Source organism: Budorcas taxicolor, chromosome 2, assembly GCF_023091745.1.
Source record: "Budorcas taxicolor isolate Tak-1 chromosome 2, Takin1.1, whole genome shotgun sequence".
NCBI classification, from domain to species: Eukaryota; Metazoa; Chordata; class Mammalia; order Artiodactyla; family Bovidae; genus Budorcas; species Budorcas taxicolor.
In genome coordinates, this window is record NC_068911.1 from 48,845,433 (window position 1) to 48,865,034 (window position 19,602).

Below are 19,602 nucleotides of genomic sequence, written 5' to 3' on the forward strand. Positions count from 1 at the left end.
CCACACACATACAAGTACTGATACATACAGTTTCCATGATTGAGGAGCTCAGGACGCATAACTGGGAGCCTGATCAGGGTCTCAAAGGCAACAATCATGGTATCATCCAGGGCTGGGATCTCCTCTGAGTCCTCTGCCAGGCTCCCATTTTTTGGCAGACTTCATCCCTGCTGAACTCCCAGTGACTTGTCTCTTCGAGGTCCAAAGGCATGTCCTGAGCCCTTCTTAAAGTGCTGGTCTCCAGCCATTTTGGTACCAGGGGCTGGTTTCATGGAAGACAGTTTTCCCACAGACAAAAGGTGGGGGGTGGTTTCGGGATGATGCAAGCACAGTAGGATTCTTGCTCCTATGAGAATCTGATGCTGCCACTGATCTGACAGGAGGCAGAGCTCAGGAAGTAATGCAAGCAATGGGGAGTGGCTGTAAATACAGATGAAGCTTCACTCACTCACCCACCACTCACCTCTTGCTGTGGAGCCCAGTTCCTCACAGGCCACAGACTGGTACTGGTTGGTGGGCCAGGGGTTGTGGACCCTTGTCTTAAAGGGCTCACTGATTAGGTTAGGATGATCCCCCTTTTAATTAACCTAAAGTTAATTGATTAAGGACCTTAATTACATCAGCAAAGCCCTTCAGCTTTGCCATATGATGAAATCAAATTATGAATGTTAAAAAAAAATTATGAATGTAAAATCCCATCATATACACAAATCCCAGCCACACTCATGAGGAGAAGATTATAAGGGGCATACACACCAAGGGGAAGGAAACTTGGGGGCCATCCTAGACTTCTACCTAACACAAGTTGATTTTTTAAATTAATTAATTAATTAAATTGTGCTCAGTCTTAGTTGAGGCATGTGGTATCTAGTTCCCTGACCAGGGATCAAACCTGGGCCCCCTGCATTGGTAGTATGGAATCTTAGCCGCTGGACTACTAGGAAAGTCCCACAAGTTGACTTTTTTTAAAAAATAATTTAAGTATATAACCAAACTGCATTTTGGAAACCATGTTGCTTTCTCTTGTCTTGAGTTTCTAATGTGAACAAGGTCCAGGACTAAGTTTGAGGACAGATAGAGCAAAACATGTTTGTATTTTCTGGCTGTTTTATCACAGACTGCATACATCCCAAAGAAAAGCAGCAACAGACAGCAGCATATGCTAAGCAGTAGGTCAGGTGTATAAAATAAAAGCACTTTCAGGGTTTAGAGAAGGAAGTCAGCACAGGATAGGAGTGACAGAATGAGGTTAACATTTGAACTAGATCTTGAAATTGAATTGAACAAATATTGATTAAGCCCTGAGTGACTCTGTGAGGGTAGAAAGATGACTCAGTCTCTGCCTTCCAGGAATATGTAGCCTGGAGGGAGAGACAAATATTGAACCAAATGAAAGTGGGCAGGTTAAAAATTGGTAGACTAGAGGTAGAATACGTAGGGAAGAATCCCCATAAATTGTCAAGGATAGTCTGCAGAAAAGGGGAGAAACAAGAAATGGCAAAGCTGAAGGGCAGGGTGCAAGGAGAAGGAATGACAAGAGAGAAGACCAAGCCTCAGGGTCTTGTACACCTTGCTACTTAATTTTCACTTATCCATAAGAGTCATGGGAATTCTTCAAGGGGCTTGGAGAGGGGAGTGGAGAGCAAGAAAGGCACAAAGTATGATTTTGTTTCCTGCGTTTCTTCAGTTACCCCTGGGAAAGCTGATTAATGTCTCTAAGCCTCAGTTGTTGCATCTGTTTAGCTGGGATAATAGTAGTTTCTATTGCTGAGGTGTTGATGAGACAATTAATGGAATATTCTGTGCAAAGCCTTGATAGTTTCAAAGGGCCAATATTCTGACAGTGATTAGTATTTAGCTACTTTGGTCACAGATGAAGAATCTTTAGGTCAAAAATTAGTAAAGTGTTGGGAGAGGGGAAATTGGGTGAAGAGGGTTAAAAGGTATAAACATCCATTAACTCCTGGGACTTCCCTGGTAGTCTAGTGGTTAAGAATTCTCCTGCCAGTGTAGGGGACACAGGTTGGATCCCTGGCTGAAGATGGGGGAAGATCCCACATAACATGGGGCAGTTAGGCCTGCTCACTACAATTACTGAGCCCATGCTCTAGAGCCCATGAGCCACAACTGCTGAAGGCCGCATGCCCGAGAGCCTGTGCTTTACAGCAAAGACCCACTGCAGTCAAGAATTTTTTTTTTTTTTTTAAGGTAAGTCCTGGGGATGTAACTTTACAGCATGGTGACTATAGTTAACAATACTGTTTAATATATTTGAAAGTTGCTAAAAAAGTAGATTTTAAAAATTCTTATCACAAGGGAAAAAATGTAACTGCCTATGGTGATGGATGTTAACTAGACCTTTCGTAGTGTTCATTTTGTAATAGATACATATATCTAATCATTATGCTGTACACCTGAAACCAATGCAATGTTACATGTCAATTATATTTCAACAAAGCTGGAGAAAAAAAAATAGTAAAGTGTAACATTGTAGTGCTGTTTTTGCAGGGAGGGAGACCCTTTCCAGGGCCTGAGAATAGATTCTTGTCTAACATTCAGAAATGAGTTGTCAGGGGAGACACACGTGCTGACAAAGCATGAGACTCATTGGGAAGGGGTGACTGAGCAGAGAGCAGCAGGGTAAGGGAACCCAGGAGGACTGCTTTGCCTGTGGCTCGCAGTCTCAGGTTTCACGGTGATGGGTTAGTTTCTGGGTCGTCTCTGGCCTTGCTTGGCCCATAGTCTGACCTGAAGTCCTTCCTGGCTCATCTCTCTGTCAAGATGGATTCCAGCGTGAAGGGTTCTGGGAGATTGGTCATCTCCTCCGTCTTTGGGCCCCTCCCGAATTCTCCCAGTTAGTTTTTGGCAACAGCACCATGTTCCCTACTGGGACCTCCTGTTGTGAAACAGCTCAGGTCTGGCAGAGGCAGGTGGTTTTGGTCAACAGTTCTCTAACGATATTAAGGAATGAAGTCACTTTTAAATGTGTTTAAAAGTATTTGAAAAACTGAAGGTGAAAACTTTTTAAAGTCATAACAAATTTAATATAAAATTATATATTCTCATTAGTTTAAAAATATTCAAACTCAAAGAGGTACAAAGAAGAAATTAGTGACTCTCCTGAAATTCTACCAGTTGGGAAAAAAAATCAGTGTTAACTTATGGTGATCGTAGTTCTGGACATAACTCTGTTACGAGTGGCACATGACTTAGTGACAAAACCACCAGCCACCATGTGACCCAGCAATTCCAATTCTAGGTGCATACTCTAAAGAACTGAAATACATGTCCACACAAAGCCTTGCATATGAATGTTCATAGCAGCATTATTCATAATAACCTGAAAGTAGAAACGACCCACATATCCATCAGCTGATGAATGGATGAACAACATGTGATACAACCGTTCACACAGTGAAATATTATTTGACCATAAAGTGGGACTGACACATGCCACACATGGATGAACCTTCAAAAAATTATGCTACATGAAAGAAGGCAGAGACAAAAGCCCACACGTTGTACAAGTCCATGTATTGATACATATCAAATGTCCAGAATAGAGAAATCCATCATAGATAAACAGTTGCCATAGGATGTAGGGGAGAAGCAAATGAGTGACTGAATGGATGGGAGGTTTCTCTCTAGGGCAATAAAAATGTTCTGAAAGCAGATTACGGTAATGGTTGCAAAACTCTGTAAATATTAAAATCCATTAAGTTGTACACTTTAAACACGTGAATTTTATGGCATGTAGACTATACCTCAATAAAGCAGGTTTTGTGTTTTTTTTCCAAGAGAAAGAAAAAAAAAAAGCAAGTTTCAGGACTTCCTTGGTAGTCTAGTGCTTCGACTGCAGGGGGCACAGGTTCGAACCCTGCTGGGGAATTAAGATCTCACAAGCCGAATGGCCAAACATAAAACAAAGACTTCCCCATGCCAAATTCAATAACAGAAAACTATAGGGAAATGTCTACAAAAGTCTAAGGGAAAGATTGGCGTGTGAATAGTATACACAGCTAAGATATCTCTTCAAATTCAAAAGCAACAGAAAGGCTGCTGGAAAAGCTACCCAAAATGAAATCTAGCCAAACAAGAAAGATTCAAGTGAAAGAATTCAACAACGCAGAAGTCAAGGTAAAAAGATTGCAGGTGAAAATGGAATCAAGTTAAATACAGAACCAAGGACTGGCATGGGGATGGGGGGCAGGAGGGAGGCTCAAGGAAAGGATATATATATTGCATGCATACATGCTCAGTCGCTTCAGTCCTGTACAACTCTTTGTGACCCTATGGACTGTAGCCCACCAGGCTCCTCTGTCCATGGGATTCTCCAGGCAAGAATACTGGAGTGGGTTGCTGTGCCTGTTAGGGACCAAACGACGGTCTCTAGGACCTGAGTTATGTTTACCAGAAAGAGACAGGATATGCGCTCATCCTGCCTGGCCAATCATGTAACGCCAGCTACTCCTGTAACTGAGACAAAGAACTGCCTGTATATAAGCCGCCATACTCCTTTGTTCGGGGCTCTCGTCAGATTCCCTTGTGTGGGATGAGACTTGGGCCCTAGCGCGCTAGGAATAAACAAACTCCCTTCTTGCATTTGCAATACTGTGGTGGACTTGGTCTCTCGGTCGGTTCGGAGATACGGGCTCGGAGCATAACATCTGGGGGCTTGTCCGGGATCTCCGTCCCACCGGGGAGGACAACTCTCCTGGTAGAAGGGAGTAACCTCGTTAGGAGATAAGAGCTCTGAGCACCGGTGCTAACGTTGCAGAAGCCCAGATTAAGTCCGAGGCCCGGTATCGTACTGGGGAGGCATCTGGCTGTAAAGTGCAGAGGCAAGTCAGCGTAAGGCCGGGGCCTGGTTTCGTGCTGGGGAGGCAGCTGGCTCTGGTTACTGGATTAAGTCAGCGTAAGGCCGGGGCCCAGTTTCGTGCCGGGGAGGCGGCTGGCTCTGTGAACATCCTGCAGGTAAGATTGAGTGCATTGTCGGTGGCCACCTTGCGTTTGTTATCTGTTTGTCTATTTGTGGTGTCTGCGTTGCTCTTTGTGTGCTCTGTTGGCTCCCAGTGTACTTTGCTGTGATCATGGGACAAACAACTTCTACTCCTTTATCTCTTATGATTAACCACTTCTCTGATTTCAAGTCTAGAGCACAGAATCTATCATTGCTGGTGAAAAAAAGCAAGTTAGTAACTTTTTGTTCTGCCGAGTGGCCTGCTTTTGATGTCAGCTGGCCACAAGAAGGCACCTTCAGCCTGCCTACTATTCAAGCGGTCAGAGAGAAGGTGCTCACCCCCTACCCTTCAGGACACCCAGCCAGACTAAACTCCATACATTTTGGTCTGACAGGACCTGGTGGAAAACCCCCTGGCCTGGCTAAAACCTTTTGTTTTTCAGCCCCTCACTTCCCTTCCCTCTTCCCCGCCCTTGCTTCCACAGGTTCCACAGGTTTCATCGGGAGAAGCCAAAAAGAGAACCAAGCCTTCAGCTCCTCCCAGAAAAAGGGGCCCCACCTAGGGAACTCGGAGAAAGGCAAAAAAAAAAAAAAAAAAAAAATGGCCGGCGTAGCAGAAGAAGACCCGGAGGTTCCCTCCTCCACTATTCATGCGTTTCCGGTCCGGGCGGGGCCAGCCAGAGAGGGTGGAGAACGGACATATCAGTATTGGCCCTTCTCCACTAGTGATTTGTACAATTAAAAAACCCAGACTCCCTCCTTCTCTGAAAAACCACAGGGTCTTATTGATCTTTTAGAGTCTATCCTGTTTACTCACAATCCCACTTGGGATGATTGTCAGCAACTGTTACAGGTACTTTTTACTACAGAGGAGCATGAACGGATCCTGTCAGAAGCCCGGAAAAATGTGCCAGGGGTGGATGGGAGGCCCACAATACAGCCTAACCTCATTGAGGAGGGGTTCCCCTTGGTGCGACCCAACTGGGACTTCAAACGTGCTAAAGGTAAGGAGCGTCTCCGAGTGTACCATCAGACTCTCATGGATGGCCTTAGAGGGGCCGCCAGAAAGCCAACTAATTTGGCCAAAATAAATCCAGTGAGACAACAGCCAAATGAGAGCCCAGCAGCCTTCCTGGAAAGGATAATGAAAGCTTTTAGACAGTATACCCCTATGGACCCACAGGCAGATGAGTCACGAGCGGCAGTTATGTTAGCATTTGTAAATCAAGCAGCCCCCGATATTAGAAAAAAGTTACAAAAGATAGAGAGGTTAAATGAACAATCCTTGCAAGATCTAGTGAGGGCAGCCAAGAGAGTTTTTAATCATAGAGAGACCCCAGAAGAGAGAAAGGACTGCATTAAAAAAAAAAAAAATTTAGAGCTGAAGAAAACCGTAAAAATCAAAAAGAGCTGGCCCAGATATTTTTTGCTGGGGTTGAAAACAAAAACAGGTTCCAGAAAGAGAAAAAAATTGGACTCAAAAACTGAAGAAAAAATGACAAGGCGTAAGCTTAAAAAAAACCAATGTGAGTTTTGTAAAGAGTTTGGACATTGAAAAGATAAATGCCCCAAGAAAAATCTAAAAAAGGGGCCCAAGAACCCCAAGAACGAGACTCCCTCTCCAGACAGTCATATCCTCTACGCAGGTGAGGATAGCGCCTAGGTGGGTCAGGGCTCGAAGCCCCTCCCCGAGTCCTGGGTAACTATAAATGTGGAGGGGAAACCGGTTAGCTTCATGGTGGACACGGGAGCCCAATACTCAGTCTTAAACCAAAAAGATGGACCCATGTCTAAAAAAAGTAGCTGGGTGCAGGGAGCAACCGGGACTAAACGATATGGATGGACTACAAAACAGCATGTGAACTTGGGGGCCCACCAGGTAACCCATTCTTTTCTGGTGATACCTGAGTGTCCAGCGCCCTTGTTGGGAAGAGATTTACTGTCTAAAGTAAATGCCCAAATTCATTTTGACCACGGACAAGTGTCGGTTTTAGATGGGACCGGGCATCCTCTTCAGGTCCTGTGTCTGGCATTAAAAGATAAATACAGACTCTACTTGCCAGAGGCCCCAGCGACAATAAGCCCCAAAGTACAACCATGGGTTCAAAGATACCCTCAGGCCTGGGCTGAAACAGCAGAAATGGGACTGGCCAAACAGAGGCCCCCTATCATTGTGGAACTGAAAGCCAGTGCTTCCCCGGTGAGGGTACGACAGTATCCCATGAGTCAAGAGGCTCGACAAGGAATTACTCCTCATATACAATGCCTCATAGACGCTGGGGTCCTGAAAAGGTGCCGGTCCCCATGGAACACTCCCCTGTTGCCTGTAAAAAAGCCTGGGGGAACTGATTTTAGACCGGTTCAAGATCTACAAAAAGTCAACAAACGGGTGAATGATATTCATCCTATGGTTCCTAACCCTTATACATTGCTAAGCAACTTGCCTCCAAACTACATTTGGTACACTGTTTTAGATTTAAAAGATGCCTTTTTCAGTTTGCCTCTTGCCCCTGCAAGCCAAGAGATCTTTGCCTTCAAATGGCAGGAAGACGGTAGTCAGACCCCTGTGCAGCTGACATGGACTCGCTTACCACAGGGTTTCAAAAACTCGCCCACGTTATTTAATGAGGCCCTGGACGAAGACCTCCATGAGTATCAGGTTGAACACCCTACCATTGTTTTATTACAATATGTTGATGACCTTATGCTGGCAGTGGCTACAGAAAAAGAGTGCCAAGAGGCAACAGGTGACCTTCTCCAAACCCTGGGGACTTTAGGTTACAGGGCCAGTGCCAAAAAGGCCCAGATTGCCAAGCAAGAGGTTACATACCTCGGTTATAAGATAAAACAGGGCCAGAGGTGGCTAACACAGGCTATAAAAGAAACCATCCTCCAGATCCCTGAGCCGGCTAACCCTAGACAAGTGAGAGAATTTCTGGGAACTGTGGGATATTGCTGGTTATGGATCTTGGGGTTTGCAGAAAAGGCCAGGCCCCTATATGAAGGGACCAAAGAAAACAAGCACTGGAAATGGACTGAGCCAATAAAAGAGGCCTTCCAAGAGCTCAGGCGAGCCTTGCTAAAAGCTCCTGCCCTTGCCCTCCCTGATCCATCTAAGCCTTTCCAATTATTTGTAGATAAAAAGCGGGGGATAAAAAAAGGGGTACTAATACAGAGATGGGGACCATGGAAGCGACCTGTAGCTTACCTTTCCAAGAGACTGGACCCAGTGGCAGCCGGATGGCCACCTTGCCTCCGTGTCATCGCGGCCACCGCGCTCTTAGTCCATGATGCTGATAAACTGACTTATGGACAGAGACTCTTGGTCTACACTCCTCATGCCATAGAGAGAGTTTTAAAGCAACCCCCAGGTAAATGGATTTCTAATGCCCGCTTGACGCACTACCAGGCCTTGCTACTTGACACACCACGGATTCGTTTCCAAATGCCCTGCACTCTAAATCCAGCCACTCTTGTGCCCAATCCGGAGAAAAATAGCCCCCTCCATGATTGTGATGAGATACTGGCCAGGGTAACAGCAATGCGAAAAGACTTAACCGATACTCCACTGGATGACAGTGAGCTAAAATGGTTCACAGATGGCAGCAGTTATATAAAAGATGGACAGAGACGGGCAGGAGCCGCAGTAGTAGATGACTCTGGACAGACGATATGGGCAGAGGCCCTTCCCCTGGATACCTCAGCACAAAAGGCAGAGTTAATTGCCCTGATTCAAGCATTAGAGAGAGCCAAAAAAAAATAATAATAATAACTATATTCACTGACAGTCGCTATGCTTTTGGCACGGTACACATCCAGGGCCCAATGTATCGGGAATGGGGGTTTTTGACAGCTGAAAAAAAAAAAAAATTAAAAACTTGCCTAAAATCCGTAGACTTTTAGAGGCTGTACAGATGCCTCAGGCTGAGTCAATAGTACACGTACCTGGACATCAGAAGGGTGACAGCCCCACGGCACGAGGGAATCATGCCGCAGACCTGGCAGCTCAAAAAGTAGCTGATAAAGATTTCATCACCCCTGTGTTGGCGATCGGACTTCCACCTCCAGGTATGGGAACTCTGCCCCCAACCCCTGAGTATTCATCCACAGACTTTGCTTGGATCCAAAAACACACCAACCTTCAAAAAGATAAAGATGGATGGTACCGAGACTCAGATGGCTACTTGATACTCCCTGCTCAGTTGGGATGGCAACTATGTGAGCATTTGCACTTGTCTACTCATCTGAAAAAAAAAAAAAAAAAAGAAGACTCTGATGCTCTTTCAAACTGCGCACCTGCGATTTCCCCGGCACCAGACAACTGTAAAGAACATAGTGCATGCTTGTAAGGCGTGTCAACAGATGAGGCCAGGAAAAGGACGACATGCAGGACTGAGGTATCGGGGAGAAGGACCAAGGCAACACTGGGAAATAGATTTCACCGAGGTAAGGCCAGGCAAGTATGGTTACCGGTACTTGTTAGTGTTGGTGGATACCTTCTCAGGGTGGGTGAAAGCTTTTCCTACAAAGGGAGAAACCGCGATGATAGTGGCAAAAAAAAAGATTAAAAAAAAAAAAAAAGTTCCCAGGTTTGGCCTGCCAGTGACCATCGGCTCTGATAATAGACCTGCTTTTGTGAGTCAAATAGTTCAGAGCCTTGCCCTAGCCCTGGGGACTAAATAGAAGTTACATTGTAAATACAGTCCACAGAGCTCAGGGCAAGTAAAAAAAATGAATCAGACTCTAAAAAACTTTAACTAAATTGGCTATAGAGACTGGCGGGGACTGGGTGACCCTCCTTCCCTTCGCCCTCTTCCGTGCGAGTAATACTCCTTATCCACTTAATCTGACCCCATTTGAAATTCTGTATGGGAGACCTCCCCCTGTATGTCCAATATTTAAAAAAAAAAACTACCGCCTCCCACGTTGGGGCAATTCCAAGAGGCCTTGATGGCCTTAAGCAAGGTGCACTCTCGTGTCTGGAAACTGCTCCAAAAAATACATGTGGGTCAAAATAAGGGAACTATTCCCTCACATGACATTGGCCCAGGAGACTGGGTATGGGTCAAAAGGCACCAAACCAAGGCACTAAAACCCAAATGGAAGGGTCCTTATGTTGTTCTTCTTACCACCCCAACTGCCCTAAAGGTCGACAGTATCGGGCCTTGGGTGCATTGCAACCACATATGCCCAGCTGCTTCAGAAGAGCAGGAAGACGCTAAAAAAAAATGGAAAACATCTCTGCACCCGTCCAACCCCCTGGGGCTAAAGCTTCGAAGGCGCCAACAGGACCAGGACAACTCGGCTGGGCCATCTTGTGGATGACCCAGTTACTCTGCTCCGGAGTTGCCAGCGTGAACCCGCATCAACCCGTCAAAATCACCTGAAAGCTGCAAAATGGACTAACACGAGAGGTGGTAAACTCCACTACCGCAATACATCCACCAAACACATGGTGGCCAGACTTGTACTTTGACCTGAAGCCGATGGTAAATGTGCCTTGGGCTAGGGGTTATCTCCGAGAACAAGGGTTCTGGGCATGCCCAGGCGCACCCAGACATGACTGAAAGACCTGTGGGGGGGTGCACAAGACTCATTGTAAAACTTGGGATTGTGTTACTTCTAATGATAGACCTCGGCGCTGGGAAGTAGGAAATCGAGATTTACTTAATTTTTCATTCGCCAAGCCCCTCCGTAGGGTCCTTGGAGATCCAACTTTTAGCTGTAAAAGTTGCAGTTATGCACAAGTCAGAATAAGGTTCAATCCAGAAAAAAGCAAACAGGAGGGGGTTAGATCTGCTCTTTCTGCAACAAGGGGGACTCTGTGCTGCCCTAGGAGAAGAGTGCTGTTTCTATGTGGATCATACAGAAATAGTTTAAAAATCTATGGCCAAAGTGAGAGAAGGACTAGCCCAACGTAATCGAAAACGTGAGGCTCAACAGGGATGGTTTAAATCTTGGTTTCAACAATCTCCTTGGCTGACTACCTTAATCTCCACCTTGCTAGGACCCCTGCTAGTACTTTTACTAATACTTACCTTCGGCCCATGTATTATCAATAGACTTGTAGCCTTTGTAAAAAAATGCATAAATACAGTACAGCTGTTTGTGCTTCGACAACAATATCAAACTGTGTCTCAGGACCGAGAGGAAGATTCCTCTATATGATCTAAGGACAGGGGGGAATGTTAGGGACCAAACGACGGTCTCTAGGACCTGAGTCATGTTTACCAGAAAGAGACAGGATATGCGCTCATCCTGCCTGACCAATCATGTAACGCCAGCTACTCCTGTAACTGAGACAAAGAACTGCCTGTATATAAGCCGCCATACTCCTTTGTTCGGGGCTCTTGTCAGATTCCCTTGTGTGGGATGAGACTTGGGCCCTAGCGCGCTAGGAATAAACAAACTCCCTTCTTGCGTTTGCAATACTGTGGTGGACTTGGTCTCTCGCTCGGGTTCGGAGATACGGGCTCGGAGCATAACAGTGCCCTCCTCCAGGGAATCTTCCCCACCCAGGGATCTAACTTGCATCTCTTATGTCTCCTGCATTATCTGGCAGGTTCTTTACCACCAGTACCACCTGGGAAGCCCATTTATATACATATATGCTTAGAGCTAATTTGCATTGTTGTAGGGCAGAAACCAACAAAACATGAAATCAATTATCTTCCATACAAAAAAGTATAGAAATAAATCAGGCTGGGAAAATATAGGACCAAGATTAAACAATGTGGGAAGTATGATTTGAAATAAAACATAAATGTCACCTACCAGAGTTCTTGGCCTACTCAATCAGTAGAAACTGATTACAGGTCACACAAGAAATTCAGGCAAGGCTTTATGGAGGCCTCTGCTGCAGCAAGAGGGAGCGAGAAAAAGTAACAGCTTCCCTTGCTTGCTTGCTCACTTGGGGAGTGAGTGGAGGTCAAATTTGATCCTAATATGGGGTGATGTTAGAATGTGTCCAGGGGACAGACTGGAGGGGTGGCTTAACTGGCTTATAACACCACTAAATGGTGTTTACGCACGGGGCATGCTCAGTACTCTGCTTTTTGCTCCTGGATCCTCAGAAGTGCCAGTGGGGATATTTGCTCTCTTTGTAGCTCATTGTTCAGAATTTGTCCCCGCTGTGTATGAATGCGGTTATTTTTAGTCTCTTAGAGTTTCTTTGTATTTCTTTGCTCTAGCAGAAGTTTGTACAGGTGCAAGCACTGCAGCAAAGGGTCCCAGGTCCCAAACAAAGGAAGATCATGGACTCCCGTCCTTTAGAGATGATGAGAAAAATGTTAAACTTCCTTCCTCTTCCCCTCCTTCTACCTTTTGACGTTACTGCATGTGAGCGTGCTCAGTCAGCTCAGTCATGTCCAACTCTGCAATCCCGTGGTCTACTCCAGGGGATCTTCCCACCCAGGGATTGAACCTGAATCTCCTGCATTGCAGGCAGTTTTGACTTTGTTAATTTGTATGTACTTCTAAGGTGGTGAGCAGAGCCTCTAGGTTGGACTGTCTTTCAGAAACAAACAACTGTGTCATTTCAATTGCCCAGCGATGCAGGTATGCAGAGGTGCCGACTTTCCGCACCCAACTCTTGTTGTCCTGGGGCTTGGCTTCACACTGTCACCTAGAGACACGGACTAACCGAGGGTCACTGTCCTGTAGCCTCAACACTGGGGACACCTGGCCCTACCTGTCAATACTCCAGGGAATAAGCTGCTGAGTGAGGTTCACACAGGCTGTGAAATTCTATGAAATTCACAAGAAGTGACCCCTATCACTTTGACTCCCAGGAGGGCATAATTTCAGATGTTCCTGGTAGAGAGGGAAGGACTGGATTCGGGCAAGCTCTAGAAGGGTCATCTGTGGCCTTGAAGATATCACTGAGATGCAAAGAGTCAGGCGTGGCAGAGACTCCTGCACTGCTAGTGTTGTTGTTTTTTAATTATGAAAGTAAGATAACACATTTACAGGAGACTTGGAAAATATAGAACAAGGTTACTTATAGTTCCACTATAAAAGATTTTTAGTTGGTGTTTCAATATTAAACCCTTAAAAATTAATAGAATGAATATATAGAGAAGTAGAATATAACAGACCTGAAAAGGACTGTGAACCAATTCAGCATAATTAAGATTTATGTAGTTTTTATACAACGGTAGGATACAAATTCTATTCAAGTTCCCATAGACTGTAAACTAGGAGACACTAAGGACTTTCCTGGTGGTTACATGGTTATGAATCTGTGTGCCAGTGCAGGACACATGGGTTTGATCCCTGGTCTGGGAAAATTCCACATGTCAACAGGCCAACTAAGCCCACACACTGCAGCTACTGAGCCTGTGCTCTAGAGCCTGGGGACCACAAGAAGAAGCTACTGAAGTGAGAAGTCTTAGCATTGAAACTGGAGAGTAGCTCACACTGGCCACAACTAGAGAAAACCTGTGCAGCAATGAAGACCCAGCATAGCCAAAAATAATTAATTAATTGATTGATTGATTTTAAAAAAGAACCTAGGAGATACTAGAACATATCCAGGGACACTGAACAAGGTGCAAAAATTTCATGGTCTAAAAGTGCTGAAATCACACAGAGTCTGTTCTCTTATAATTGTGGAATTATGTTAGAAATCAGTATCAAAAGATATTTGAAAATAACTCATGTATTTTCAAGTGCAGTGAGCCATTTACCAAGAGAGATCTTCAACTTAGTCACCGAAAGCCTTAATAAAGTTAGACTAAAAAAAAACACACACACACACAGAGATTTCAGAGAAGAAAAGCATTTAAATGAGAAATTAGTATCAAAATGAGAGATTAACATTAAAAAATACTTTAAACAAAATCCCATGTATTTGGAAATTAAATATCCACTTTTAAACGATTGATGTATCTAACACAACATAACATGGGGAATTAGAAAATATTTGTAATAAAATGAAAAGAGAATTTGCCAGAATTGTTGCATGCAGCTGAAGTTGCTCAACGCAATTAACTACAATGTGGAGTCTTGAATAAGGGATGAAAACAAATTAGGGACACTAACATAAAATTTTGTGAAATTTGAACAGAATCTATATTAACTACTGTATCACTTGTTAAGTTCCTATTTTTTTTACAACATTGTATTTATATTCTCACAATCAGACTAGAAGTTTCAAGCGCCATCCAAATTGTCTTGCACTCTAGTGTTTCTGGAAATCTTCCCTTTCCTGGGGCACCAGCTCCCGCAGCCCTGACCCTGGGTGAGCCTCGGGGTCTCGTACGGGTCAGTGGCAGCCTTGCCATCCTCTCAGACCCTGTAAGAAGGTATACGACTGTGGTGTTCCCTGCACAGCTTGGGAACCCAGCTGCTCCTTTCCAAAGAAATCCATGTCTTTTGACAAATTCTTCACTTTCTCAAAGCAGCCCGGGTGGATTTTTGTCACTTGAAATAGAGAACACTTACTGACAGAGTGGGCTGCCGTCTATGGGGTCGCACAGAGTCGGACATGACTGAAGCGACTTAGCCGCAGCAGCAGCAGCAACTGACAGGTACTGTTATGGAGATGGCAGTTAAATGTCTGGGAAAACAGCCCATTCTCATTAACTTGTTCTGTGTCGAATGGGTAAGTCCCATGATAGAAAAGCCTGATTTCTGGGCTGGGCATAAAAGATTTCACCCTCAGCCCCCAAATGGGTCCCCTACCAGAATTACCCCTGATAGTCTGGCTTTTCCGAGACCTCTATTTCCTTTAAAAGAAATAATGCATCCTAGCAAATATGTAAGGACACATCCAAACAAGCGCCATTTCTTTCTCAAAACTGAGGACTTGGGCTGTTTCTTCTATCAGTAATTGAGCACCACCTGCAGCTCTGCCAGCACTTCAGGCTGAAAGATAGGAATAGCTTCTCGAGTACTAAAATGCAGATGACTGCCAAACAATTTTGTGAAAGAAAGTGAGGTGCCAAGCAGTTTCTCGCTATAAAAAGGGTGTCTACAACCCACAGACTGGGAGAGAATATTTGCAAATCACGTATCTGACTTGTATCCAGGGTATATAAAGAATACTTGCAACTCACAATAAGAAAGACAACTCAATTAAAATACGGGCAAAAGATCCATATAGATATTTCTCCAAAAAAGATCTGCAAATCAAAAATATACACATTAAAAGATATTACAGGAATGCAAATCAAAACAACAGCAAGATACCACTTCACACCCAAGTAGGATGCCTATCATTTAAAAAGAGAGACAATAACAAGTATCATTGAGGATGTGGATTAATTGCAGGGCTCATACATTGTTGGCGAGAGTATAAAACGGTGCATCCATTCTGGAAAACAGTCTGGCAGGTCTTCAAAATGCTAAACCTAAGAGTTACCATCAGTATAGTTCAGTTCAGTCTCTCAGTCATGTCCGACTCTTTGCAACCCAATGAATCGCAGCACGCCAGGCCTCCCTATCCATCACCAACTCCCAGAGTTCACTCAGATTCACGTCCATCGAGTCAGTGATGCCATCCAACCATCTCATCCTCTGTCGGCCCCTTCTCCTCCTGCCCCCAATCCCTCCCAGCATCAGAGTCTTTTCCGATGAGTCAACTCTTCGCATGAGGTGGGCAAAGTACTGGAGTTTCAGCTTTAGCATCATTCCTTCCAAAGAAATCCCGGGGCTGATCTCCTTCAGAATGGACTGGTTGGATCTCCTTGCAGTCCAAGGGACTCTCAAGAGTCTTCTCCAACACCACAGTTCAAAAGCATCAATTCTTCAGTGCTCAGCCTTCTTCACAGTCCAACTCTCACATCCATACATGACCACTGGAAAAACCATAGCCTTGACTAGACGGACCTTAGTCGGCAAAGTAACGTCTCTGCTTTTGAATATACTATCTAGGTTGGTCATAACTTTTCTTCCAAGGAGTAAGCGTCTTTTAATTTCATGGCTGCAGTCACCATCTGCAGTGATTCTGGTGCCCAAAAAAAGAAAGTGTGACACTGTTTCCACTGTTTCCCCATCTATTTCCCATGGAGTGATGGGACTGGATGCCATGATCTTCGTTTTCTGAATGTTGAGCTTTAAGCCAACTTTTTCACTCTCCTCTTTCAGTTTCATCAGGAGGCTCTTTAGTTCCTCTTCACTTTCTGCCATAAGGGTGGTGTCATCTGCATATCTGAGGTTATTGATATTTCTCCCGGCAAGCTTGATTCCAGCTTGTGTTTCTTCCAGTCCAGTGTTTCTTCCAGTCCAGTGTTTCTCATGATGTACTCTGCATAGAAGTTAAATAAGCAGGGTGACAATATACAGCCTTGATGTACTCCTTTTCCTATTTGGAACCAGTCTTTTGTTCCATGTCCAGTTCTAACTGTTGCTTCCTGACCCGCATACAGATTTCTCAAGAGGCAGGTTAGGTGGTCTGGTATTCCCATCTCTTTCAGAATTTTCCACAGTTTCTTGTGATCCACACAGTCAAAGGCTTTGGCATAGTCAATAAAGCAGAAGTAGATGTTTTTCTGGAACTCTCTTGCTTTTTCCATGATCCAGTGGATGTTGGCAATTTGATCTCTGGTTCCTCTGCCGTTTCTAAAACCAGCTTAAACATCAGGAAGTTCACGGTTCACATATTGCTGAAGCCTGGCTTGGAGAATTTTGAGCATTACTTTGCTAGCATGTGAGATGAGTGCAATTGTGCGGTAGTTTGAACATTCTTTGGCATTGCCTTTCTTTGGGATTGGAATGAAACTGACCTTTTCCAGTCCTGTGGCCACTGCTGAGTTTTCCAAATTTGCTGGCATATTGAGTACAACACTTTCACAGCATCATCTTTCAGGATTTGAAATAGCTCAACTGGACTTCCATCTCCTCCACTAGCTTTGTTCGTAGTGATGCTTCCTAAGGCCCACTTGACTTCACATGCCTGGATGTCTGGCTCTAGATGAGTGATTACACCATCGTGATTATCTTAGTTGTGAAGATCTTTTTGTACAGTTCTTCTGTGTATTCTTGCCATCTCTTCTTAATATCTTCTGCTTCTGTTAGGTCCATACCATTTCTGTCCTTTATCGAGCCCATCTTTGCATGAAATGTTCCCTTGGTAGCTCTAATTTTCTTGAAGAGATCTCTAGTCTTTCCCATTCTGTTGTTTTCCTCTATTTCTTTGCATTGATCACTGAGGAAGGCTTTCTTGTCTCTCCTTGCTATTCTTTGGAACTCTGCATTCAGATGCTTATATCTTTCCTTTTCTCCTTTGCTTTTCGCTTCTCTTCTTTTCACGGCTAATGTAAGGCCTCCCCAGACAGCCGTTTTGCTTTTCTGCATTTCTTTTCCATGGGGATGTTCTTGATCCCTGTCTCCTGTACAATGTCACGAACATCCGTCCATAGTTCATCAGGCACTCTTTCTATCAGATCTAGTCCCTTAAATCTATTTCTCACTTCCACTGTATAATCATAAGGGATTTGATTTAGGTCACACGTGAATGGTCTAGTGGTTTTCCCTACTTTCTTCAATTTCAGTCTGAATTTGGCAATAAGGAGTTCATGATCTGAGCCACAGTCAGCTCCTGGTCTTGTTTTTGTTGACTGTATAGAGCTTCTCCATCTTTGGCTGCAAAGAATATAATCAATCTGATTTCGGTGTTGACCATCTGGTGATGTCCATGTGTAGAGTCTTCTCTTGTGTTGTTGGAAGAGGGTGTTTGCTATGACCAGTGCATTCTTTTGGCAAAACTCTGTTAGCCTTTGCCCTGCTTCATTCCCTATTCCAAGGCCAAATTTGCCTGTTACTCCAGGTGTTTCTTGACTTCCTGCTTTTGCATTCCAGTCCCCTATAATGAAAAGGACATCTTTTTTGGGTGTTAGTTCTAAAAGGTCTTGTAGGTCTTCATAGAACCATTCAACTTCAGCTTCTTCAGAGTTACTGGTTGGGACATAGATAGACTTGGATTACTGTGATATTTAATGATTTGCCTTGGAGACAAACAGAGATCGTTCTGTTGTTTTTGAGTTTGCATCCAAGTACTGCATTTCGGACTCTTTTGTTGACCATGATGGCTACTCCATTTCTTCTAAGGGATTCCTGCCCATAGTAGTAGATATAATGGTCATCTGAGTTAAATTCACCCATTCCAGTCCATTTTAGTTCTCTGATTCCTAGAATGTTGACATTCACTCTTGCCATCTCCTGTTTGACCACTTCCAATTGGCCTTGATTCATGGACCTAACATTCCAGGTTCCTATGCAATATTGCTCTTTACAGCATCAGACCTTGCTTCTATCACCAGTCACATCCACAACTGGGTATTATTTTTGCTTTGGCTCCATCCCTTCACTCTTTCTGGAGTTATTTCTCCACTGGTCTCCAGTAGCATATTGGGCACCTGCTGACCTGGGGAGTTCCTCTTTCAGTATCCTATAATTTTCCCTTTCATATTGTTCATGGGGTTCTCAAGGCAAGAATACTGAAGTGGTTTGCCATTCCCTTCTCCAATGGACCACATTCTGTCAGACCTCTCCACCATGACCCGCCCATCTTGGGTGGCCTCCCGCAGCATGGCTTAGTTTCATTGAGTTAGACAAGGCTGTGGTCCATGTGATTAGATAGACTAGTTTTCTGTGAGTATGGTTTCAGTGTGTCTGCCCTCTGATGCCCTCTTGAAACACCTACTCTCTTACTTGGGTTTTTCTTACCTTGAACGTGGGGTATCTCTTCACAGCTGCTCCAGCAAAGCGCTGCTCCTTACCTTGGACGAGGGGTATCTCCTCACCACCGCCCCTCCTGACCTTGAACGTGGAGTAGCTCCTCTCAGCCCTCCTGAGGTGTCTTAGGGTGTCTTCATTTCCTTTCATTCTTTTCTCTATATTCTGTCCTGTGGCAGTGATTTCCACCGTTCTGTCCTCCAGGTCATTTATCCTTTCTTCTGCCTCAGTTATTTTGCTGTTGATTCCTTCTAGTGTATGATCTGTTTGTTTGTTTGTTTTTTAGTTCTTCTAGGTCTTTGGTAAACATGTCTTACATCTTTTCAATCTTTGCCTCCATTCTTTTCCCAAGATCCTGGATCATCGTCACTATCATTATTCTGAATTCTCTTTCTGGAAGGTTGCCTGTCTCCACATTATTCAGTTGGTTTTCTGGGATTTTATCTTGTCCCTTCATCTGGGACATAACATTCTGCTTTCTCGTGCTGATTAACTTTCTGTAATATGGTTTTTGTTTTAGCTGCTGTAAGACTGTGCTTCTTTCTGCTTCTTGTTTCTGCCTTCTGATGGATGAGGCTAAGAGGCTTGTGTAAGCTTTCTGATGGGAGGGACTGGTAGTGAGAAAAACTGAGTCTTGCTCTGGTGGGCAAGGCCTTGCTCAATAAAGCTTTAATCCAATTATCTGCTAATGGGTGGGGTTGCACTCACTCCCTGGTAGTTTTTCAGCCTGAGGCAAACCAGCCTGCCAGTCTACAGGCTCTATGATAGGGTTAATGGTAACTTCCAAGAGGGTTTACTCCAAGGGGAACCTTCCCAGGCTGCTGCTGCCATTGCCCCCATCTCTGGGAAATCCCATGGATAGAGAACAGTGGAGCCTGGTGGATTAGTCCATGGGGTCGCAAGAGTCGGACATGACTTAGCTGCTAAACCACCATAGCCCACAGACTCACGCCTCCACAGAGACC